Source organism: Rhinoderma darwinii, chromosome 10, assembly GCF_050947455.1.
Source record: "Rhinoderma darwinii isolate aRhiDar2 chromosome 10, aRhiDar2.hap1, whole genome shotgun sequence".
NCBI classification, from domain to species: Eukaryota; Metazoa; Chordata; class Amphibia; order Anura; family Rhinodermatidae; genus Rhinoderma; species Rhinoderma darwinii.
The window spans coordinates 90572368-90599592 of NC_134696.1; the positions used below are offsets into that span (position 1 = coordinate 90572368).

General features: G+C 40.8%; 1 protein-coding gene across 4 annotated transcripts in view; it reads left to right on the forward strand.

Annotated features, from left to right (window-relative positions):
* Positions 1-1999: 1999 nt before the first annotated feature.
* SYT3 (synaptotagmin 3) overlaps positions 2000-27225 on the forward strand; it is a 169138-nt gene continuing 143912 nt past the window's right edge. The window contains exon 1 of one of the 4 annotated variants that reach the window (XM_075840238.1): positions 2000-2423. The gene's annotated coding sequence lies outside the window, so the exon portion shown is untranslated. Of the gene's footprint in view, positions 2424-2906; positions 2925-3055; positions 3160-3238; positions 3268-27225 lie in introns of those variants that run through there. The other 3 variants (XM_075840242.1, XM_075840241.1, XM_075840240.1) reach the window with 3 other exon arrangements.

Genomic DNA, 27225 nt, shown 5'->3' on the forward strand with positions numbered 1-27225 from the left:
GCGGCGGCAGGAGCAGGTAAGTTAGGTCTGTGTATGTACGTGTTTTAGTGTGTGTTTACTACTGTATGTAAACCTACTACACTGTGTGTTAGCTCAAAACATGGCGACACACTGTGTAGGAGGTTTGAACGTTCAATCCCGTCCTTTCTCCTGGCACTAGCCAGGATAAAGGAGGGGGGTTCTGAGAGCTCACTAGAGCGAGTGTGCATTTTCAAATTTTGCATCATAAAGCAATGTGGTTGCTTATCCACATGCCAATGCTGCAATTTTGGGAATTGCTCCCTCTAGTGACCAGCACTGGGAAATGTTATAAATTAGAATCTAATTTATAATATTTCCTGACTTGTGAAAAAATTAAAAAAATTAGAACAATGTTTAATCACCTATACACTAACTGTTTAACTAATGACCAGGCCAGTAAAGGTCTAAAAGACCAGCTAAATTTTTTTAGTCTTTGCCTCCCTGCATTTAAGCAGCCATAACTTTATTTTTTTTTATTCACGTGGCTGTATAAAGACATATCAATGCGGGAGAAATTGTATTTTTTTTTTATTGTGCACTTTGGGGGGTACAAATAAATTTAGTGTGTAATTCATACAATTTATTTTTTCGGCATGAATATAGAAAAAAAAAGATTTTCCAAATATTTTTTTGCTTTATTTATTTATACCGCTCAACTTTCATGCTAAATAACCTGTTAAATTAATTCTTCAGGTTATTACGGTCATGTAGATACCTAATATGTGTAGGTTTTTTCTTTTTATGTCATGTATGGGCAACAAAATATATTTTATACTAAATAATAACTTTTTGTTTCTTTATTCTTTATTATTATTTTTTTGTTAATTTTTAAAAAAAAATCCCATGAAGGGATAAGTTTTTAGTAACTTTATTTTAGTCTTATAATGAATTAGCATACTCCTGTATACTAGTACATTATACTATGTCACAGGCTGCTGTTAGGGCAACACATGGTGTTAGGGCAACGCACAGCAGGCATATTGATTAGACAGCTCTGGGGTCCTTTCTAGGTCCCCAGAACTGACAGCAGGGGGTTACCCCAGTCTCCGATCGCATCACCGGGTTTTCAGGTGACGCAATCGAAGATGGGAGTTCCATTTGATCGTGCCACGTTGACGGACTGTAACTGGATAATACACATTGTAGCTGCTGAAGAATCTCTTTTTAAAGAGAGGAGAGCTGCATGACAGTCAGTGGTTGGTACAGGAGAAGAGACATGCTGCAAAACCAATAAATGGCACAGTACTTCTATTGGGAAGCAGTGCCTACCAATAAGCAGTGACTATGTAGCGTCTATTTGCAGATTTGTCAGATTCTACGTTCACAATGTAATGTTTAAACAAATATTTACATACATGTCAATGCAAAATAACTAATAATAATCATAATAATAATAATCATAATAATCATAATAAAATAATAAGAATACATACTAATATTGTTTATTTTGTAAACATAGTAATCAAAAATATTTCACACCTTTCTTATAAACAACGATTATTTTATTACTGATAATATCTATTTTGATACAATGTTGCAAGTCAATATCATCCAGATTTCCTTTGCCTTATTCATTGTGGCTAGATTTTTTTACTAAATGTGCATTTCTCCTCCTCTCTCACCCCACACAGAGTAGTCACTGGCTTGCTGCAATCCTCCTGATAGGTTTGTCTTTGCACCAAACTATAAAATGTACCGTAGTAATCATAAATGTTTTACCCTGATCCCTATAATGAAGCATCCTATAGATGTAGCAGTGCTGAACCTGTCATATCACTGCATTACTTACATCTAACATTCATCACACCAACCCCACTACAAACCTACAGACATCTCCAATGCCCTGCTGTTGTATTGCAGTCACAGAGATGCTTTTTTTTTTATTATTAAGCATTGAAGGTTATTATAGTACAGAGGGGATAGTGCAGCTAAGCAGGTGACATTGCTTCTGGATTATGTCTTAGAATTTTCCCATTTCTTGCAGTTTCAGAAGGATCCTGGCTGCCATCTATCTGCTGTGTAGCATACAGAAAGAGTAAGTGAATTCCAGGACAGGCTTCTTTCCCTCTCAGCATGCAGTAGTAATGAGAGGCAGAGAAGCAAAGGAGAGAGAGAGGGAGAGGGTGGGGGGCAGAGAAAGAGAGAGAGAGGGAAAGAGGGAGAGATAGAGAGAGAGGGACATATTTTCACAAGCCAAGACTGGGAGCAAGCATCTCCATCCAGGACCAGGACCCAGGAGCTTGTGACCCAGAAACTCTCCTGGATCTGCAACTGGAGTATGACAGGGAGGGAATATGAGCCTGGAAGGGCTGTGACTAGGCGAATTACAACAGGAAGGGGATGAATGATTTTTTTTTTCATCACCCAGATCTGCCTCATTCAAAGAATGCAAGCACTGGCAGGTAAGCACCTACTGCAAACACTGGCAATGCATTTTATGTGTATTCACCCTCATATCCCATGTATGGGGTATCCAGCTCCTAATAGGGGTGGGGCAGAAAGCTTCCCCCCCCCCCCATCACCACCTCTTCTTCTCTCAAGGGAAAGATGCCTGTGTGGGGGGTTTAGACAGTCCTTAATTAAAGGGACTGGCAAAATCATGCCCATAGCCCATCCAGGCTACTATTAGGTGACTATTTTTTTTTCCCCATTTTTTATTGCAGTGGTTTTGATAACAATAGACAAGCAACTGCATGTTGTGCCAACAGTGGTCTAATTCAATTAGGATGTAAATCAAAGCAGGAGCCCACAGACAAGACATGTGTACCCAGAGCTGGCATCCCAGCTGCAGTCTGCAGATCCACAGTCCAGGCTGCCTTCAGGTGCAAGAGCTGCTGCTCCCCCCCCCCCCCCCCCCCCAGCATCTGTGAAACCTACAAGAGGATTATGGCTTACTGATAGAGGTACAGCACCACCAAGGATACCATACAGGGGGTTACTATATTTAATTATGTATTGTTCCCTACCAGGAGTAGTAGATGAGGGAATCCTTGCTGCATCCTACTCATGTTGACTAGGAGACCACCTACAGTATTCCCCTCATCCTATGCTGCAAGAGAACAAGGATGAAGTCATATGTAATGATGTGACCTAAATGATCAAAGCCTGTTGCCCTAGAATCATGCTGGAATAGACAAGGTGCAGTCTTATTTGTAAAGCTCCTTCTTCTGACTCTGCACAATAACATATGGAACAGCGGAGAGGGAGGGTGGGGGGTATATAGTGTGAATATGCTTCACAGAGCAGGTAAGGTTATGACATTATTGACTCACTAATTGCTGGCTGGACACACTAAAGAGACTTTGGGGTTTGCACTTGGTCTCTGTTACTATAGGGACTGAATAGTAAATAGACTTTATACTGTTCTGACAATTATTTATGGTTAAAATGTATTTATTGCTAATGTAATATGTCCGTAAAGGAGAATAATTGTGCACAGATGTAGCAGAGCTAACATTGGCCCTTCACTCTTTTTGCACTGTGATAACTAAATGAGTTACTCTAACTAGGGTTGAACTGCAGTCCTATGGATATGATCATGCGTTGTACCAAATGACAAACCCAGCTCTGCTACATCTGAAAATGCTTGATAAAAGAAGGCAGCATTTATTGTGATTTGTTCTTGCAAATGGCTCATGTATATTTTATATTGTGCCTTCTCTCTATTCAGTTGTAGTGCTTTTTTTCATATTTTGGTGCAGTGGTTGCAGCTTTTTGCCATCTGCTATTATCTTCCAATGAGATACAGAATGAGTTGTCTGGGTATTTTATTGCTAATGACTTTTATGGGTTGTATACTGTTTGTATTACATTGCTACTGATTTGTTGCCTGCCATAGCAGATTGCTGTCCATGGTGCTGAAATGTTGTTTACTCTATGCAGACTAGGCATACACTATAGCCCAAATCACTGCAGGCTACCACAGCTGGCTGCCCAGCTTCTGCTTGGAATGGCATAGCTGATATCACCTGTAGGATTGTGCCATGGAGTCTGCATTTCCCACCAACCTGTTGCCCATTCGCCATCCACAACCCCATCAATCCCATCAGCTTAAAACCCCTTTTGTGCTTATCATTGCTTGAAGTTTTTATCTAAAAGCCAATAGTCAACACAAAATCGCTTGTTCCATCAGCGCACGTTGCTATATTCTCGAAATTGACAGATACATATAGCATCATCTTCTTTATACCAAAGTCAGCCAACAATAATGTCTCCACTTTCTGAATGTAAAATAAGTTGCTTAGTCTTTAAGTCTATCCATTAAATGTCTGCTCTTAATACTGTCCATAGTAGAGGTCAACATTCTGCATTGACGCTATTCAATACCAACAAAATTATGTATCTTGACTGTCTAATATTTACATAACACCCTATCATCTATCTATCTATCTATCTATCTATCTATCTATCTATCTATCTATCTATCTATCTATCTATCTATCTATCTATCTATCTATCTATCTACCTACCTACCTACCTACCTATCTATCTATCTATCTATCTATCTATCTATCTATCTATCTATCTATCTATCTATCTATCTATCTATCTATCTATCTAATCTATCTATCTATCTATCCATCCATCCATCCATCCATCCATCCATCCATCCATCCATCTATCTATCTATCTATCTATCTATCTATCTATCTATCTATCTATCTATCTATCTATCTATCTATCTATCTATCTCATATCTATCTATCTATCTATCTATCTATCTATCTATCTATCTATCTATCTATCTATCTATCTATCTATCTATCTATCTATCTCTCTCTCTCTCTCTATCTATCTATCTATCTCATATCTATCTATCTATCTATCTATCTATCTATCTATCTATCTATCTATCTATCTATCTATCTATCTATCTATCTATCTATCTATCTATCTATCTATCTATCTATCTATCTCATATCTATCTATCTATCTATCTATCTATCTATCTATCTATCTATCTATCTATCTATCTATCTATCTATCTATCTCTCTCTCTCTCTCTCTCTCTCTCTCTCTCTATCTATCTATCTATCATCAGTAATCTACTATCTTTTTAATTATTGGTAACAAGTAGTGACATGAAAATATACAAATGTAGCAGTGCTAAATTGTCCATTAGACTGCAGGTAAATCAACTAGGTTACCTTAACTCAGCGAGTTACCACGACACACAAAGGAGGCAGCTCAATTCCAAATTCAGCTCTTCTACATCTGTAGCATGTCGAGTTTGTCTATGTAGCAGAAGTAAGTTTATCATTTGGTACAACTGACAAAATCCTAACTCAATAATAATCATGGTGCACAACAAAAGCCATAAAATGGTATATTCAGCTCTGCTACATCTGTACCTTTTTTATTCCCCTGGATTGAGAAAGCACAAATGGTACATACAGGGTATTATTGTCATGTCAACAATGTTAATCCAAATGAGTACGTTTTGAATGGATACATTGAAGAATTATTTCCAGATTATTTTGACAGATGTGTTTTGTGTGTTGTCAGACGGAGGGTTTTTGTTTTATATTATGTCTTTTGTCTGGAGATTCTTCACTGGCTTTTTTGTGTCTTTGCTTTATAAACAAAATGACTTTATTCTTTTTTTCCTTGAATTGTTCTATTTTATGTCTTTGTTCCACGCCTTTGTGATACATTTGTAATTGTTAAAGAATTACAGCTGTAGAAGACAGAGCCGCACAAGTAATGCTGAGGACTTATTGGGGTTGTTGCGTGTCTATTGTTTGTAGTGGGTACAATGGAAAATACGTGATACTGGCTTTTAATGCTGGAAATAGTGGAATGACTGGTTTTGAGATACTTGTATATTGAAGCTTCTTTAATATGAGATGCCCAAAAAATTACAAAAAGAAAGAAACAACCAACCAACCAACCAACCAACCAACTTTTTGTGTGTGAAAGGGGAGGAGGTGAAGGTGTCTTACTAAGGTCTTGCCTTATGGTTTCAATCATCCCTTAAAGGGAAGGTTCTTCTGAAATATTACAGAGACATATCAGATGTCCTTGGTGAGGTTTGCGCCTTGTGACCTCCACCGATCACTAAATCAAAGGGACCATGGAGCAACTCTGGGTGGCTTGCTTCTTCGTCTTTTTTAGTTGGAGATCCAAAGGTCTTTGAGTCTGTAGTCAGAATCTCCAATTCACTGGAGTGGGTCTGTAATGCACATGTAGTCCTATTTCTATGAATGTTAAATTCTGACAACAGAGATTTGAAGATTGGAAGATGAAAAAGCACCAAGCTCCTTCGTTCTGGTAATCAGTGGAGGTCACGGGGTACAGATCTGCACTGATGACATGTAGATAGTTAAAGGTGAATGTTTCCTTGATATCATATTCATTGTATTGGTCATAAAAAATGAAAAATGTTGTTCTATTTACATGCTTTTAAAAAACAATCCAGTAAAAAGTTATGACATTTACTTACATAGTATGGCGCCAACTGGTGTTCAAAGTGGATAGCAATGTGCAGGTCCACCTACTGAACTGGGTGCTTGGTGGACAATAAGGCTCAGTCCCTTTTGCCACAGCCAGCTCTTTGCATAGTGAAACTTTATTCACTGCAGAGCAACCAAAAGAAAAAGCTTTCTACCCTGCTTGTCAGGTAAGTAGCAGAGCCTCTGCAAGTAGCATAGCAGTATAGCTGAGGAGACTCCTTCTCAGCTTGTCAAGGACGGAGCAGAACCTCTGCAGTAGCATGGCAGTATACCTTAAAAGACTCCTTATCAGTTGTTAGGACTATAAAGCTCTGCATCCTGACAGCAGATATGAACCCTGCACATGCCCACTCAGCCTTAATTGATTTATTTATATTTTCATTTGTTTCTTACGGAGTCCGTACTGTGGATATCATAACTACTCTTGATCCCATGTTACCTACCTGTCGGGAAAGTGAGCTAACAGAGGGGGGTGGAGACTGATTCTACTCAGAACCCCTCCCCAGCAGCACAGATTTGCAGCAGCACCAAGGGGGACAAAGGGAAGCCAAAAACAAGATGATTTTTATGTGCTAGATACACAGCAGATTACTACAAAACAGCTTTTAACATAATTTTTGGACTTTTAGTATGAAAATTATTAATGGGATAACTCCTTGAAGGAGGACCTGTCAGCTCTCCTGAGATATCTATTTTAGTGAATACTTGTATTCCCCTTAAAATCACAATTCTGGAGAATCTTTACTTATAACTCTGTGTTGTGTCGTTCCTTTGATATTCCTCCTTAAAATGTATGCATAAATTGACAACTCTGTGTTACTATTTCCCTTGTCAAAGGGGCGTGTCCCAACACAGTCTGAGACTGTGAACACTGATTGGACAGTGTCAGGCTGTGTAGGTACACATCCCCAACTGGTAACACCTAGTTGTCAATTTATGCATTCATTTGTAGGAGGAATATCAGAGGAACAGCACAATGCAAAGTATCAATAAAAAATACACTAGAATCATTATTTAATGGGGAATACAAGTATTTACTAAAACAGACATGTCAGAAGAGCTGACGTCTACTCATTTAATTGCTAAACTTGTCATGTAAAGGCAAAATATCATAATTGATAGGAAAACACCAAAAAACAGCCCGGACCTACAATACTTCATTGGTATTCCAAATAATTAAAATATGTTATAACAGGTACATGGAGTTAAATTACAAAAAAAATACACAGTGTAAAAATAAATGTGACTAAGGGAAGAAAAACACAAAATTACTTAATTAAAAAAAAAAAAAAAAAAAAAAGGGATTTTGAAATTGTAATTGATTATCTGTCTGTGTTCCTTAAAGGGGTTTTCTACATTCTGACAACTGATGACCTATCCACCGGATAGGAGCGGACCTGCATTCCTGCAGCACGGCGGCTATGCTATGTACGGAGCCAACTGCTTCCGGCTCCGTACATAGCTTTATGTGCCACAACATCCGGTACCCGCAGGCCACTGGAGCGGCTGATTGGTCCGGGGTCCGGGTGTTGGACCCGCACCAATGTTATACTGATGACCCATCCAGTGGATATGTCGTCAGTTGTCAGTAGGTGGAAAACCCCCTTAATGTGCCCTCAGTTAAACCTAAAGAACTTGTTTCTTTTTCCATCCTTGAAATATATCAATATAACACGACAGAAAACGACATCAATGAAATTTCATCGTAAAGCAAGTGTGAATGAAGACATACATGAAATGTAAGGGATATTGATAGAATCATATGGATGCTCCTTTTTTTTTTTTCTGCCAACAGGTACAGTATAGAGTCATCTTGTAAGGTTTTCATTCGTCCATGTCATAGTATATTTAGTAGAGGTAAGTCAACATCAGCCGGACCTGTTCAGACATCTTTAGAAGTTTTCAAGATTTATAAGCTTGGCCAGTTGATCGTGATTTAAGCCACAACCAAGTATTTGGTAAGTGGTAGGAATATTCTTAACACTCAGTTTACATGGGACGGACAAGTGGTGAAACATCTTCAAGATGTCTAAATAAGTTGATTTCCTTACCCTTCATTTCAGCCATGGAAGCTACTAAGAAAGATTCATATAAAACCCAGATTATCCATTCTACTACTAGAAGACTAGCTCTTGAATGCTATGGCGAGTAGTGAACCACATTCAATTGGACTTGAGATTGTTTCAAGATTTCTAAACAAGTCTCATTGATTTTGACTTCCTACTACATGTACTATGGCCTGGATGAAGGAAACCCCTCGAAGACAGAGCATGAATTGCTATTACATAAATTGCAGGTTATGGATGTAATAATGACCATGATGTTTGATACCCGCTAAGATAAGCTATGGATCAATCATTTTGTCACATCTACTTCTTCTAACCAGGTGTAGTTATTGCGCACACCATCTGAGGGTTTTAAAACCAAGACACAGTATAAGGCCCTCTGCACATGGCCGAAGCTGTAATCATGGTCCGGATGGCCGCGGACAGTCCCCCGCATTTGTGGGCTGTGCTCCTATTATAAAGTATGGGAGCACGGTCCATAGAATAAAAAAAAAAAAGGACATGTCCTATTTTTTACAGGTGCTTTCTACGGCCCGGACAACATACGGGAAGGTGTCCGTTGGCCATAGAAATGAATGGATCAGTATTTTGGTCTATAATTGCGGATCAAAATTACGGTCGTGTGCATGGGGCCTTAGGGAAGACACCATTGTAAGGCCAAGGCGACATCTAAAATTATTGTAGTTCTACTTATTGATTTTAACTCTTGAGTGACAGCTGCAGTCTACAAGATTTCATGCAACTCAATGTATCAGTTGTAGCTCAATAGTTAAAATTAAACAGTTGTTCTACAAAAAGTCTAGGTGTGGTCCTGGCCTTAGGCTGGTACCAGTAATGATAATCTGTTTATCAAATGCTTGTAATAATGTTGATTGGATCTTTCCAATATTGGTCATGCCTCGTAAGGTACGACCATGAAGTGTTTACAATATTCGATTGTAGACATTTTGGACTGTCTCGGCATCAGGGGATACTCAAAATCCTTACCCCTGAATATTCCAGTCTCTTCTGTAGTCATCATTGTTGTCATTCCACCTACTTTACTGCTAGACAATTAAAAGTGCTATGAACAAATGCTCATCTTAATAGGGTTGACCAGGAATCGAAAAGAAGGGTCCACTTTTTTCAGTAACCAGCACCAATACCAAATACAACCCATGGTGAAGAGAGATGTTTTTGAAAAAAATAAAATACAAAAAGAAACCTTTGGTTCTAATCCTAGACAATCCCTTTAAGATACATTGATCCTGCCATTCATTGTGTATGGTGATGCAACCACTTAGGACTCATTCATATATATATATATATATATATATATATATATATATATATATATATATATATATATATAAAAGTCAGTGATGTAACAACTGATCCGATTTTTTAAATTTTTTTTGTTAATATTTACTATTACAAAAATGATACATGAATAAGTAATTACTATCATGTTCTTATTCCTCCCCTACCCTTTCTATCTACTTAGAGATCTTTTTAAGGTAAAGGTCACAGTGGGCATTATATACTAGCTTAAAGGAGTGTTCCACGCACGAACAACTGATAACCTATCCAAAGGATAGGTCATCAGTATATAATCGGTGGGGGTCCGACACCCGGATCTCGCACCAAACAGCTGCTCCGGCTGCCTCCGGAAGTGAGTAGGAGCACAGTTGTTGTTCTGTAGCACGGCCGCTATGCAGTAGTTGGAGCCATCTGCTTCCGGCTCAGTATACTGCATACCCTGCATAACATCCGTCGCCTGGAGGCAGCTGGAGCAACTGATCAGTGTCGGGTCCGGGTATCTGACCCCCACTGATCATATACTGATGACCTGATGTGAGATTAACTAAGAAATATATTCACAGCAGAAATAGAAAAAGCAGTGTGTGCCATTTTTTCTATTTTTACAGTGGTTGATTTTTTTGCCGGATTGTATACTGAGCACCATCAGGATTACGGGTCTCACTCTCGTTGCTGTTGTGGACATGGACACATTGTGTCGACCTTATTTCTATTGCTCTGTTTGTATTAACCAAGAAATACACTTTCAAATGTTAAAAATAGCTTTTTTTGAAGACTGCTCCTCCTGGCACATCCAACTGTCTCTCCCAGCATTACGTATGCTTCTTTTCTTTTGACGGTTGTACTTATTACAGTCTCCCATAGACATAACTGCATTATATTTGTGATCAGTCATAGCATTTCGGATGCAGAGCGAATGATTCATTGTGACACACTTTGTTCTTTGCCTCTGCCTCATCCGTACCCAAAAAAGAGGAAATTGGCCTTGTGCAAAAATATTTAAATTAGGGAAAACATTAGTAGAAATATCTAAGAATTTTTCTGGCACCTTATATGCTAATGGTTCAGTGTGAGCAAGATATAATGCACACACTAAAATATATTTGCCACTATGGAGCATTTATGTTTTTTGTATGTATTTTATATATGGAGCATTTATGTTTTTTTAATGTACTTTATATATGGAGCATTTATATATTTTTGTATGTATTTTATGTATGGAGCATTTGTGTTTTTTTTGTATGCATTTTATGTATGGAGCATTTATGTTTTTTTTGTATGCATTTTATGTATGGAGCATTTATGTTTTTTGTATGTATTTTACGTATGGAACATTTGTGTTTTTTGTATGCATTTTATGTATGGAGCATTTATGTTTTATTTTGTATGCATTTTATGTATGGAGCATTTATGTTTTTTGTATGTATTTTATGTATGGAGCATTTATGTTTTTTGTATGCATTTTATGTATGGAGCATTTATGTTTTTTTGTATGCATTTTACGTATGGAGCATTTATGTTTTTTTGTATGCATTTTATGTATGGAGCATTTATGTTTTTTGTATGTATTTTATGTATGGGGAATTTATGTTTTTTTTGTATGCATTTTATGTATAGAGCATTTATGTATTTTTGTATGTATTTTATATATGGAGCATTTATGTATTTTTGTATGTATTTTATATATGGAGCATTTATGTTTTTTTTGTATGTATTTTATGTATGGAGCATTTATGTTTTTGGGATGTATTTTATGTATGGAGCAGTTATGTATTTTTGTATGTATGAGTTAGGGCTAGTACTGAATAATTGTGTTTGAGAAGCCTTAAACCTCAATGAGATATGACAGATAGTTAGTTGAGATATATTGTATGTCAGTCCTTTACTGTCATACTTGCCAGAGTACTAGGGTGATATAGTGTTTTGTACCTAGGACTTGGCCAGTTTCATTACATAGTTATAGTTCACACTGCAGCCAAGCAGACAGTGCCGCTCATACACTATATGTCTTATACAATAGGGCACAGTGGGTGATTTTTTGTAACCTTTTCACATTTGTGCACATTGTGAAACATCCACTGGTTTCTTACCTCTCATGCTGTGCCTGTGATTTAACAACCATCTGTAGCTTTGCTTGGATTTTCTCATCATTACATCTGTCTATTACAGGGTTCCAGGTAGTTAAAGGAGAGTGTTTTATCCTTCAAATAAAAATTTTACATCAAAGAGGAATCTACATTTTTATTTTACATTTAATCCAACAGTGCAAATATATTTTTCCATCCGGTCAGAGATTTATTCTACTTCATCGTTATTATTATCATCATCGTCTTCTTCCACTTCCTTTTTTACTTTGTTCTTCTACCTCTTTTTATTCTTCATCCTCATCGTCAAATTCTGCTACCTCTTCTTTTTTTTCTTCTTCTTCATCATCTTCTTTTTTTTTACCTCTTCTTCTACTTCTTCCTCATCATCATCATTATCATCACATTTTTCTACCTCTTCTTTGTCTTCTTCTACTTTTTCATCATCATCATTATTATTATTATTATCATCATCATCATCATCATTATCTTCTGCTACGTCTTATTCTACCTCTTCTTCTATCTCTTCTTCTACCTCTTCTACCTCTTTTATCTCTTCTTCCACCTCTTCTTCTATCACTTCTTCTACCTCTTCTCCTATCTCTTCTTCTACCTCTTCTTCTACCTCTTCTTCTACCTCTTCTCCTATCTCTTCTTCTACCTCTTCGTCTACCTCTTTTTCTATCTCTTCTTCTACCTCTTCTTTTACCTCTTCTTCTATCTCTTCTCCTATCTCTTCTTCTACCTCTTCTTCTACCTCTTCTTCTACCTCTTCTCCTATCTCTTCTTCTACCTCTTCTTCTACCTCTTATTCTATCTCTTCTTCTACCTCTTATTCTATCTCTTCTTCTACCTCTTTTTTTACCTCTTCTTCAACCTCTTCTTCTATCACTTCTACTACCTCTTCTTCTACCTCTTCTCCTATCTCTTCTTCTACCTCTTATTCTATCTCTTCTTCTACCTCTTTTTTTACCTCTTCTTCAACCTCTTCTTCTATCACTTCTACTACCTCTTCTTCTACCTCTTCTTCTACCTCTTCTTCTACCTCTTATTCTATCTCTTCTTCTACCTCTTCTTCTATCTCTTCTTCTACCTCTTTTTTTACCTCTTCTTCAACCTCTTCTTCTATCACTTCTTCTACCTCTTCTCCTATCTCTTCTTCTACCTCTTCGTCTACCTCTTCTTCTATCTCTTCTTCTACCTCTTCTTCTATCTCTTCTCCTATCTCTTCTTCTACCTCTTCGTTTACCTCTTCTTCTACCTCTGCTTCTACCTGTTTCGTCTTCTACCTCTTTTTTATACTTTTTTTCTCTTCTAATTCTTTCTTTCTTCTACCTCTTCTTCTACTTATCTTTCATCATCAAATTCTTCTACCTCTTCTTTATCTCCTTCCTCTTCTTCTTATACTTATTCTACTTCTCCCTCTTCTTCGTCTTCTACTTCTTCTTCATCCTCATACTCATCATCAACTTCATCAAATCATTCTACCTCTTCTTCAACTTCTTCTGCATCTTCATCATCATTATCATCATCATCATAATCAAATTCTTCTACCTCTTCTTCATCTTCTCCTTCTTTTTCTTCTTCGTCTTCTGCACCACTATCTTTTTTGTTTTTTCTTCATATTCTTCTTCAAGATCATTGTCATCATTTCCATCTTCTTCATTCTTATTTTTCTTCTCCACCCTTTTCCTTTTTCTTCATCATTTTTATAGTTATCCTTATTTTTATTTTCATCCTCCTTCTCATTCTCCTTCTTTTTTGTCATCTTATTCTTCTTCATCATCTTTTTTTTTAATCCCAACTGTTGGTCCAGAAGGCAAGATTTGGCCTTGAGTTATCAGTCACTTTGCATTTATTTAGTGGTTATATTGTGGGAGGTAGGGACCTGTCCACTCGTATGTACCCATATATACTGCTTGCTGCACTAATAGGGAGACTGACAAACCACGTAGATGTTGTGGCGGTATTAATAATTCTCACCCACTATATCCAGTAAGGGCATGGGAATGGTCAGAAGCAGCAGAAGATGAGTGTATTGATGTTGTTGGATGCACTGACCATCAGCATGTGGGAAAGAAATCAAGACGTGAGATCTTAAAGTCCACAGGTCATTAAAAAAAAAATCACCCCATCCTCCTCTTCCCTTCCCTTCTCTTCTTGACCTCATCTGTAATTTTGTAGAATGCAAGTTTAGATTTCTTGATTTTGAAAATTTTAGTAATCACCAGAAATGTCTGGAAAGAAATATGACTCATGTCTTATCTCATTCATTATGTTGTAATTGGAAGTATAGGAATATCCATAAAACAAATGTTGCAGTTCTCACAAGCAGAATAGTTGTTTGTGCATTATAATGTTGTTATTACTGTTTTAGGCACGTGACAAAATGTATCTTCTGCTTTGCTCATTGGTGGCACATTTTGCTTTAAGGGTACATCATGGGGTTAGGAATGGTATTGGGAGTAAAACTTATCAAGGTTTAAAAAAAAAGTATAACTAGATGACTAAATAGGTCTAAAATTCTGTGCTGCTTTAAAAATATATATTTCATAATTTATAGTTCATTCTTTCCTAAATGTAGCTCAAATTTCTCTTCTTTTCCTCAGTCAGAGTCAAATGATAAATTTCTGTCTGCCTGCAGCGACCACTAGGGGGTGCTTACTGAAGACAAATTTATACAGCTCCTATTGAACTGAATAATACAACTTTAGTAAGCTCATAAGCTCCCCCTAGTGGTGGCTGTAGGCAGCCAGTATTTTAACATTTACAACTACAACTGCGTAAAGGCAAGAAGGGCGCACTGTATCAAGCAAATGGAGTTTGGACCCCTGTAAAGATATATTACAAAAGTTTATCAGTGCAGAATTTTGAAGATATTTAGATTCTTAAAAAAACAAACAAAAAAAAGCATTAGAATTTTAAAAATACACTTTAAAGGGGTTGTCTTTCATAAATGTGGCTCCTGGGGTGACCAGCTGATCGGCCCAGGTCCCGCTGATTTTACCGGTGTAAGCTGCAGCCGGCCAGGCAAATTCCCTGCAGAGGCCACTACAGGAGAAATATAGTATTGCATGGCAGCCATTCAGATGTAATATAAGGACGGCTCGAGTCCGCCAGAACGGGGGACACTTGTTTAGAGCAACTGTTCGCTCTGGCTCGTAGAGGGGGGGAGGTCCCAGGCAGGGGACCTCCCTCTATGATGTATATACGCTCAAATAGGGCATATAGACAGTTGTTGTCTTCGCGAGACAACCCCTATAACGAAAAACATTCACATACTGGCAGAATTCTCTTACACAACGTCTTCATCTATGCTTTGTCTGTACATTTTACTTCTTTTGGGTGATACTGTATAGTACTATATACAATTACCTATATCTGAGGTGTAGTAGACAGTGCGGCACATACATGTGTGGTACAATAGGACACAGTGGGTGATACTTTGTAACCTTTTAACAATTGTGCGTATTAGGAAGTATACACTGATTTCTTATGTCCCATGCTGTGCCAGTGATTTAACAACCGTACGTAGTATTTTCTCCTCAATACATCTGCCTGTCATAGGACTCCAGGTACTTAAAGGAGAATTATTTTTATTCATTTTGTGTCCCCTGACTTAAAGAGGTTTCCGGTTTAGAAAAAATAATGTCTACATAAAATCTAAGAGGTTTTACTTCTCTTGACACCAGAACTCAATGTATTAGTTAAAAGATAGTAACATTACTGGAGTGCAAAAGATCAAGGGCTATTTTGGGAGGCCCCCAGAGTGCAGCCAATTCCCCAACCCCCTGTTTGATAATATTGCAGTTTGTTCTACCCATCAGAAAAGGGCATGAATGGGGTTGATGCAGTACCAGACACAGACTATGGACAAAAGCGGCGCTGTTTTCGGGAGAAAAAAAACATTGGGTTAGACGTGCTATATTTGCTTTTCTTTATACTTGCTAATGTCAAGGTGGATTAAATTTAATGTGATTTATTAATTTGGCGCTCGGCAGTATATCAATTTGGTGCATCGGACCAAGAGCCCCTCTGCACCAGAACGGGACAAGATGATCAGTTTAGACCAATTTTTGAGAGAGAAACAAACTTTACATATTTATAAATGTGTCTAGAGTTCGACTCGCAAAACACGACCAAGGCCCCATGCACACGACCGTAGAATTTATCCGTAATTATGGTCCGTAATTACCGACCATAATTACAGACCCATTCATTTCTATTGCCCACAGACACCTTCCGGAATATTTATGGGAAGGCGTCCATGCCGTAGAAAGGCTCCGCGAAAAGTTATGACATGTCCTATTTTGTGCTCCCATACTTTATGCGAGTGGCTGTCCGCGCCCGTCAGCGGCCGGCCGTGCCCATAATTACGCCCGTGCAGGCAGCCTAAGTTTACAAACCAAAGTGGCAAGTGTGTTGCAAATCACTGGGTTGTTTTTTTTGCATACAAGATAATAAAAAATTACAGGCAAGCAAAATGCGCCAAAAAAAGATGAATCACAAGCCAAAAAACAGGCGGAAAAAAAAAAATCTGCCCCATACTTTTTTTTAACTAAGCTTCTTGTGCCGAAGCCAGAAGTTGATCCGAAAGGAAGAAAAAAAAAACAAAGAAAATACTGATGCATCTCCTTTTTTGTGTCCACTTCTGTGTTTGAATACAAAAAACTGAGGCAAAAACTGCATCCAAACTGCATGTGTGATCTTTGCCTTAAAGGGGTATTACCAAAATCGACGATTGCACCTATCCTGTGGATAATTGATAATTGTCTGATCACTGGGGGCCCCACCATGAAAGCTGGTGTCCCGTACCCCCAGATTCTCCTCACTGAACACTCACTCCTTCCCGCAGTGAGGAGAACATAGAATGGAGCGATGGTCGAGCATGCGGGCTGTCGCTCCATTCCAATTCAATGGGAATGAAGGAAACAGCCGAGTACAGTGCTCGGCTGTTTTGGTCATTCCTAGACATTGAATGGAGTGGCGGGCACATGCTGAACCTCCACTCCATTCTATGTACTGCTCGCTGCGACGGGTGCAGTGGGGGTGGTTCTGGAAGTTCGGGTCCCCCATTCATGCGATCAGTGGAGGTCCCAGACAGTTATCCCCTAGATAGGGGATCATTTTTGATTCTGAGAATACCCCGTTTAAGGTATAAGTTCATGTCTTAATGGTACTAGTTTGTTTTTGCCCAGGGAGATCACGTTAGGTGCGGTAATAGTGCCAATTTTCAGGTCATTATTTTCGGTCATTCACGTGTACTATAAACATTTTAGTTGAGAGAATAGACAGGACAAATGGGATGGAAACGGCAGGAGTGATTTATAATACATTAATCTGATTATACTGTAATTAAACACTCAGAATTCAGAAAAGCTGTGGTAATGAATGGCAAATTTAGTGGTTTAGTGTAATTGCCTGGTGGAATACAATATGGCAATTACATTCCGTTTACTAGAACTTATCCACTCCTTTTAGTAGTCCCTGCGATACAGTGAAAGATATAAACATTCTCAGGTACACAGGGTAATACGGATAGTTCTTCTCATTTTTTGGTCTGTAGTCGCTAGTAACTTATGTTTCCCCCCCTCCTAAGCCTGTGTTCACATCTGCCTTCTTCTTTTACGTTGTTCTTCTTCGTCATAGTGATGGCAGAGAAGGATCCATCACATGACGGATGTCACCTAGAGCAGACGGACCCCATGGTGTCCATTGGCTTTAGATAGATAGATATTAGATAGATAGATAGATAGATAGATAGATAGATAGATAGATAGATAGATAGATAGATAGATAGATACAGGGGCGTAACTAGGAAAGACTGGGCCCCATAGCAAACTTTTGACTGGGGCCCCCCTCCCCTGGGTGTCACACAACCCCCCCCTTGTAGATAGTGCCTTTTTTACAGCCCCCCCTGTAGATAACGCCATACAGTTCCCCCTGTAGATAACGCCATACAGCCCCCTCTGTAGATATCTACAAAGGGGGCTGTATGGCGCTATCTACAGGGGGGCTGTATGGCGTTATCTACAGGGGGGCTGTTTGGCGCTATCTACAGGGGGGCTGTATGGCGCTATCTACAGGGGGCTGTATGGCGTTATCTACAGGGGGACTGTATGGCGTTCCCTACTGGGGGGGCTGTACGGCGTTCCCTACAGGGGGGGCTGTATGGCGTTATCTACAGGGGGGCTGTATGGCGTTCCCTACAGGGGGGTCTGTAGGGAACGCCGTACAGCCCCTCCCCTGTAGGGAACACCGTACAGCCCCCCCTGTGGGGAACACCGTACAGCCCCCCCTGTAGGGAACGCCGTACAGCCCCCCCAGTAGGGAATGCCATTCCGGCCCCCTTGTAGATAACGCCATACAGCCCCCTGTAGGGAACGCCATACAGCCCCCCCTGTAGGGAACGCCTTACAGTCCCCCCCTGTAGGGAACGCCTTACAGCCCCCCCTGTAGGGAACGCCTTACAGCCCCCCCTGTAGGGAACGCCTTACAGCCCCCCTGTAGGGAACGCTTTACAGCCCCCCCTGTAGGGAACGCCTTACAGCCCCCCCTGTAGGGAACGCCTTACAGCCCCCCCTGTAGGGAACGCCTTACAGCCCCCCCCCCTGTAGGGAACGCCTTACAGCCCCCCCTGTAGGGAACACCTTACAGCCCCCCCCTGTAGGGAACGCCTTACAGCCCCCCCCCCTGTAGGGAACGCCTTACAGCCCCTCCCTGTAGGGAGCGTCTTACAGCCCCCCCCTGTAGGGAACGCCTTACAGCCCCCCCTGTAGGGAACGCCATACAGCCCCAACCCCCCAAAAAAATTTGATCTACAGTGTGAAAAGACAAAAGACATGTATCCCCTATCCACAGGACAGGGGATACATGTGTGATCGCTGGCAGCGATAAGGAGAACGGGGGACCGAAAGTCCCCCCAAGTTCTCCATGACTAACCTCTGACTTCCGGCATCTGCACAGCTCAATAAAAATGAAAGGAGCGCTGGTCACGCATGCGCACAAGCGCGCCTGGCGCTCCATTCATTTCTACGGAGCTGCCAACACAGACCCCGGAAGTCCGAGGTTTGTGATGGAGAACTTCAGGGGACTTTCAGTCCCCCGTTCTCCTTATCACTGCCAGCGATCACACATGTATCCCCTATCCTGTGGAGATCCTGTGGAGAGGGGATACATGTCTTTTGTTTAATGGCAGAGCGGGGAGATACCTCCCTGCTCTGCCGTAGTGTTCAGTGGCGTCACGCTGTAGCGGCTGCTAGCGGAGCCTCCGGCCATGGTGGGGGCCCGTGCCGGCAGGCGACACGGGCCCCCTCATGCCGCTACTGCTGCTACGGCGGTAGTTACGCCACTAGATAGATAGATAGATAGATAGATAGATAGATAGATAGATAGATAGATAGATAGATAGATAGATAGATAGATAGATAGATAGATAGATAGATAGATAGATAGACATGAGATAGATAGATCACCAATCTGTGATGATCGCCGATCTCAGGTCACGTCACAGGGGTGAATTACACTATTGAGTTTATTAATTTACCTGATAAATTACTCACATAGGTTTCCAACACCCCAATAATTTATACCATAGTATGCTACCACCACTTATACTTATCTAGGCAATAGGGGCCTACGTCTCTATGTTCCCTTACACCAGTTACAATACCAGATTATCTAAATGGAACACAAAATACAGGTAACGTTCCTCACCTTCGGAAGATTAAGTTCTGTAAGACTACAAGGAAGAGACTTATAAATATTTCAAATTGAATACACAATAGTGCAGTGCAATACAAAAAATAGATGTCAGATTAAAAGATAAAAAAATATACATACAGTTACAATGCAATCAAACAGTTTATGAAAATAACAGGGATAAAAGGAAACAGAACAAAACCTTACTGATGTACAGCGGCGATATCCTGGCTGTGGGGACAGCTGAAAAATATGGGCAGTCACTCCAACCGAGATATGGATCCCCAAAAGACTGATAGATTGATGTGTCCGCCCAGGTTCCCAAGGAGTAAGCAGCACTGAACATGAGCTCCTGAGTATACATCAATATATACCTTGTAATGAGCAAACTGTAAGGCATAACCTGGATACTACAGACTCCATGGAAGACAGGAGGAAGCAGGACTAAAAGTTCTTCATGAAAAATAAGAAATGTAAAGATTTGAAAGAAAAAACAAGAATTTTGCTTAGAGGACAGACTGCAGCAGAGAACATCAAGTCTGACCGAGTCCAGAGAACTGAGCATCCAAAAGGTAAGAACTTCCTGCAACACCAACACAATCCTACTAGAGAGACAACACCAGAGATATAAGGATTTATCTAAAAACGGAAAATCACAATTTAGAACAAGAAATGCAGAATAAAGTAAATGTCCATAAGACGGAGTTTGGGATAGAAGATTCAGATAACAGGGGGTCCGGCACCTTGGAGATCACATACTCCGAAGGGCCGGACCCCCAGGAGCATTCAAGCGAGGAAAGCCATAAAACATGCCACAATCAGACACAATCCAGAGACACTTTTTATGACTTTACCTCTAAAGAAGAAGTCAAGACTAAAACAAATGTATTATTCTACACTGAGCACCGCTCCGCCTGGCACACAGCCCTGTGCCAGCACTATAAGGACATATCAAAGTGTGGCATCAATAAGGGCCGACAGATCTGAATAAAAGACCCAGGAAATGATGGGAGTATTACTCTTACCATAAGTCTATACAATAACGGCAACGTTCTCATACAAGGCAATGAGGACAAACTAGAGGAATTCCAAGAAATCTTTCATCATATTAAAGACCAGGCCCAAACTTACAAAGAACAACAAACTCCAGCAACCCAGACCAGAGATGGACATACAGAAACAATCTCCAGCGACACCCCCGCTGCCCCATGTCCCAATGTCCCACACCCCTCACCCGACACTCTCAGAGACTGTTTATCCAAATTAGAAAGAGACTTTGTACAATTCAAAGAAGAACTTCAAAGAAATCTCGGTGACAAAAACACAAATGACCAAGTAATTAAAGAGATAAACAAACTGAAATGTGAACATGCATCAGCTCTGCAGGAAATACAATGTACACTCCGAGAGCTGCAACAAGAAAATACAAAGCTCAGATTAGAGATAGAAAATCTAAAACCACAAACACAAAGTCTAGGAGCAAGGCAGAGCGCTGACATAAGGACTGCTAATGACCAGGGCGCTAGTACATCAAATCACCCAAACCCAATAAATATTCCTGAAATTAATGAAAACAAACTAGGAGAAAACAGAGCGATACAAGTGGGTACAAAGCCGACCCCCAACCAAACCTCCAGCACAGAACCACAGCAGCACCACATACCACCACCAAGCAGGACCCAGGACACAAGCATCAGACAAGCCGCCCCCAAATCACAATGTCCTGATACTGTTCTAATAATAGACACAAATGGCAAATACCTTAATACATGGCGACTCTTCCCAGGAAAAAGGGTCAGTAAAATTCACTGTGCAACTATCCAACAAGTCACATCAGTCATCAATAACCCACATTTTACCAATCCAAACCATATCATTATACACACGGGTACAAACAACCTCCAAGACCAGCAACAGCAGATTGCAGAGCAACTGACCCAACTAGCAAAGACGGCACAACAGAAGTTCCCCGGCAGTAAAATAATTATATCATCCGTGCTCCCAAGAAAAGATGTGCCCAACGAGATCACCCAGGCCATCAACACAGAGCTGGCAGCGAACATCAGCTCAATGTCAAACATCAGCCTGGCACAACACTCCTCCATAGAGCGTCACCACCTGTATGATGACAAACACCTCAACAAACGAGGGGTCAGCCTTCTGGCCAAAGAACTGAAAGACATTGTGCTGAACAGACCCCCCAGAGCTGGACCCCACACCAGCCAAAGCCAAAACATCATGGAGACATCACTAACAATGAAAAGACCTCAAACCCCACACACCTCACTACACCCAGGAGAAAAACCCCTTTACCCAAGGTCAGACCAACAGAGGCAAAAGCCATGGAGGAAACCCCCTGCCTCACACAGAGACACGCAGGGGAGAGACATGGAGGAAACCCCTGCCTCACACAGAGACACACAGAGCAGAGACATGGAGGAAACCCCCTTTCTCACACAGAGACACGCAGAGCAGAGACATGGAGGAAACGCCCTGCCTCACACATAGACACGCAGAGCAGAGACATGGAGGAAACCCCCTGCCTCACACATAGACACGCAGAGCAGAGACATGGAGGAGATAAAGACCCTGCTCAGCACTCTATATAGAAAACGAATGTGACTGTACAACACGAGAACATCTACAACACATCCAGAAGTCACATCTCCAGCCTATCCTACACAGCGCCGCTCATTACAAGGTATATGGATACACAATGACGTCCTTTATAATCAGCAGCTGGAATATTCAAGGCCTCAACGCCTCAGCCTTTGGATGCAAAACTAACGATCCAGACTTCAACCAAAGACTGAAAAATATTGATATACAAATCCTCCTGGAAACATGGACTAGGACAGGGAATGAGTCCCTGGTGCCCACTGGATACAGGGAAATCTCTGTCCCTGCCCTGAAATATAAACACATCAAGCAGGGCCGGTGTTCAGGAGGAATATTAGTCTGGTACAAAGAGGAGCTCCATGAGCAGATCAAAGCCGTGAAGCGAGGAGACAGCCACATCTGGATAAGAATAGGCAGAGCCATCCTCACCTCTCAGTCTGACATGTACCTCTGCGCAACGTACATCGCACCGCCAGAGTCCCCGTACTCCAACCCAGACAGCTTTGAGATTATACAAAGGGAAGCCACCCATTTCCAGACCCTGGGCAGTGTTCTCATCTACGGAGACCTCAATGCAAGAACGGGGAGAGATAAAGACTACCTGACCAATGATGGAAACATCTTCATCTTTGGAGCAGAGGCCGACTGTCATAACTCCCTACAGAAAGAGAGAAACAGCTATGACAGCACCGTCAACAAAAGCGGGAAAAAACGATTGAATCTATGTCGAAGCTTAGGACTCCACATACTGAATGGCCGCACCAAGGGAGACTCTTTAGGAAGGTATACACTAAACTCCCATGTAGGCAGCAGTGTAGTAGACTATGCCATCACGGACATGGACCCTGCAAACATTGGCGCACTCATAGTCACTCCACAAACGCACCTGTCAGATCACAACCAATTACTTCTATACATCAAATCCACAAACAAACCATCTGCACAAAAACCACATCAAACCGGCCTCTTCAACCTGCCCCCATCTTTTAAATGGTCCAAAACGTCAACTATAAAATATAAAGAGACAATCAACAGACCAGAAGTGCAGGAGATGCTTCACAACCTCTACAACAAGGTGTATGAGACAAGCCCAGGAGGGGTAAATCAGGCCGTAAATGACCTCAATAATATATTTTATACCATGGCAGAGAAGTCTGACCTGAAAAGATGTGACTACAAGAGGCCACAAGAAATACATCCTAACGGTTGGTTTGACCGTGAGTGCAAAGAAGTACGAAAGACCCTAAGAAATGCCTCAAATAAGAAACACCGAGACCCAAACAACACCGGTCTGTAGGAGGCCTACAGCAACATACAGAGGCAATACAAGACCATCCTCCGAAAGAAAAAACAAAGTCACATCTCCACCAAACTTACCCAACTCCAATATGCCCTCCATGACAACTCGTTCTGGGAATTATGCAAACACATGGGCAAAAATTGCAAGAAAAACAACCTTCATATCCAAAATGGCAACATCTGGCTCCAATATTTCAGGGACCTCTACAAAGATATCCCGAAAGACGGACAAAGCCAAGAACAAAAACAAATAACATCAAAATTCAAGGTGATGGAGGAAACACTAAAATACTCTCAAAACACCCTGGACGCACCAATAACACTTCAAGAAGTAACAGAGAGAACCTCAGACATAAGGTGTAAAAAATCCAGCGGCCTAGATGGAATTTCACCAGAAATGATAAAACACAGCCCGCCAGAAATACAGGCCGCAATAGTAAAACTATTTAATATGGTGCTGAATGCCGGCTACTTCCCTCAAATCTGGAACCAAGACCTTATAACACCAATCCACAAGAGTGGGGACAGGTACGACCCGGCCAACTACCGAGGGATATGTGTCAGCAGCAACCTGGGGAAACTGTTCAACAGCATCCTGAATAAGAGAATCCTCAGCTTCCTCACCCAGCACAATGTCCTCCACCAAAGCCAAGCTGGGTTCATGCCAAACCACCGCACCACTGACCACATCTTCACCCTGCGCAGCCTCATCAAGAGCCACGTCCATAATACAAAGCATGGGAAGATTTACGCCTGTTTTGTGGACTTTAAGAAGGCCTTTGACTCAGTGTGGCACCCGTGCCTATTCCTGAAACTGCTGGAGAGCGGAATAGGAGGTAAAACCTATGACGTCATCAGAAGCTCCTACACAGAGAACAGATGCAGCCTGAAGGTGAACGGGAGAAGAACGGCTGATTTCCAGCAGAGCCGAGGAGTCAGACAAGGCTGCAGCCTCAGTCCAACGCTCTTCAACATCTACATCAATGAACTGGCCACATCTCTGGAATCCTCCTCAGCACCAGGTCTCACCCACCATGACACCCAGGTGAAATTCCTGTTGTATGCAGATGACCTTCTGCTGCTATCACCAACCGAGAAAGGTCTCCAAGACAACCGGCAAATCCTAGAAAAATTCAGCTCCACGTGGGCACTACCCATCAATGCAAAGAAAACCAACATCATGGTGTTCCAGAAGAGAAACTCAAAATCCCCCAGGCACCCGACCTTCACACAAATAACGCCACACTCACAGCGACCGACAGGTACACTTACCTGGGCCTAAAAATCAACCAATCAGGAAGCTTTAAACAAGCCATAGAGATGCTGAGGGACAAGGCGTGCAAAACCTTCTATGCCATCAGAAGAAAACTCTATCACCTCAAACCACCAGTAACGGTCTGGCTGAAAATCTTTGACTCCATCATCTCCCCAATCCTCCTGTATGCCAGTGAAGTCTGGGGTCCGGACACATACCCAAACTGGTCAAGGTGGGATTCCAGCCCAACAGAAATTTTCCACCTAGAATTCTGCAAACACCTTCTCCAAGTCCACCGGAGCACCACAAACAGTGCCTGTCGGGCAGAACTGGGCAGATTCCCACTACACCTCACAATCCAGAAGAGGGCACTATCATTCTGGGCCCATCTACACAGCAGCAGGCAAAGTTCCTATCACCATAAAGCCTTGCTACACCAAGGGGTCCCAGGTAAACCAGGCCCTCCAGAACATCTCACCCTGACCCGTCCTGAAGAAAATGTCACTTAGCGCGGCCTCACAAAAGCCGAAATCAAGGAGACAATAAAGAAAGGCCAAGAGGAGTATATCAGTGACTGGAGGAACGACATAAAGACATCCCAGAAACTGACAATATACCGGAGTCTACAGCGAGAATATAAACTGGCGCCATATCTGGAGAAACTGCCAAACCCCAGAGACAGACAGATCCTGAGCTGCTACAGACTGAGCGCCCACAACCTGCTCATCGAATCCGGGCGCCACAGACAAACCTACAATCCCAGGGAGAGCCGACTGTGCCAACAGTGCGACCAGGAGGCCATGGAGGATGAGGCCCACTTCCTTCTACACTGCTCCAAATACTCAGCAGTGAGGGACACTCACTTCAGGAGACTCTCTGATCTCTTACCGGACTTCAGCTCCATGGAAGAGGAAGAGAAACTCTACATCCTGCTGGGTGAAGAGGAAACCACAGTGGGCACAGCGGCACAATATGTCACTGCATGCCATAGACTGAGAGAGACATGATATGCCATGGACTTGTATAACCCCGACCCTAGATGTGTCCCTATCCCCCAATCCCTCAGTCCCTATCCCCCATTCCCTTACTTCTTACTTGCTTTGGCAATGCTAATATGTATTTGGTCCTGCCAATAAAGCTTCTTTGAATTTGATAGATAGATAGATAGATAGATAGATAGATAGATAGATAGATAGATAGATAGATAGATAGATAGATAGATAGATAGATAGATAGATAGATAGATAGATATTAGATAGATAGATAGATAGATAGATAGATAGATAGATAGATAGATAGATAGATAGATAGATAGATAGATAGATAGATAGATAGATAGATAGATATTAGATAGATAGATAGATAGATAGATAGATAGATAGATAGATAGATAGATAGATAGATAGATAGATAGATAGATAGATAGATAGATATGAGATAGATAGATAGATAGATAGATAGATAGATAGATAGATAGATAGATAGATAGATAGATAGATAGATAGATAGATAGATAGATAGATAGATAGACAGACAGACAGACAGACAGATAGATAGATAGATAGATAGATAGATAGATAGATAGATAGATAGATAGATAGATAGATAGATAGATAGATAGATAGATAGATAGATCAGGATGTATCCGGTTATTCATTTCTAAGATGAGATTGTCTACTCTTTTATTACATTTTGTGAATTTGTTTTTGTTGCACCTCAGTGGGTAAATGTTCTTTTTGTGTAGAAGTGTAATAAAAAAATAAGCTCAGAGTCTTCATCATGACAGACTCCTCGAATCTTAGATCTGATATTTTTTCTTTCTTATTACCCAGTGTATTGTCTAATTATTTGGCCGGGATTTACACTGGGAATGATGACAAATTACCTAATAAAGCGTCTGTCAGGTTAGGTCTGTCACTGCAATGTACGGCCAAACCTTTACTGCATAACCTTCACATGATAACATTCAGCTATTTATATCAGATGTGTGACAATGACATCACCCTGAAAAATAAACATTGTGAAGCTGTTGATGATGTCACCCTGAAATTTTAAATATACGTTTTTTTCCCCCAAATCATCCAAAAACAGCTTTGAGAAAAGTGTCCATTTACAGCTCATTAAAATAATAGATCATTATGACATCAGGGGATCTTCCAGTTCTTTCATTTATAAAGGAAGGAAGATTTTTTGTTTCCAAAAATATTCAAAAACTTTTCACGGTACATGAAGACCATGCAAGGTAGCACAGCCTTCAATTGTTGGTAAGCATGAAGGTCTACAATATTTACTATAGGGCAAGTACTAGACATTGACTGTGGTTGTGTAATCTCAGGAGCAGGTCAGATGCTTGACCCACATTTTCACATGATATGAGTAGTGGAATTTTTTGGATTTTATAAAAATAAAGGGGAAAAGTTGCAGAACAC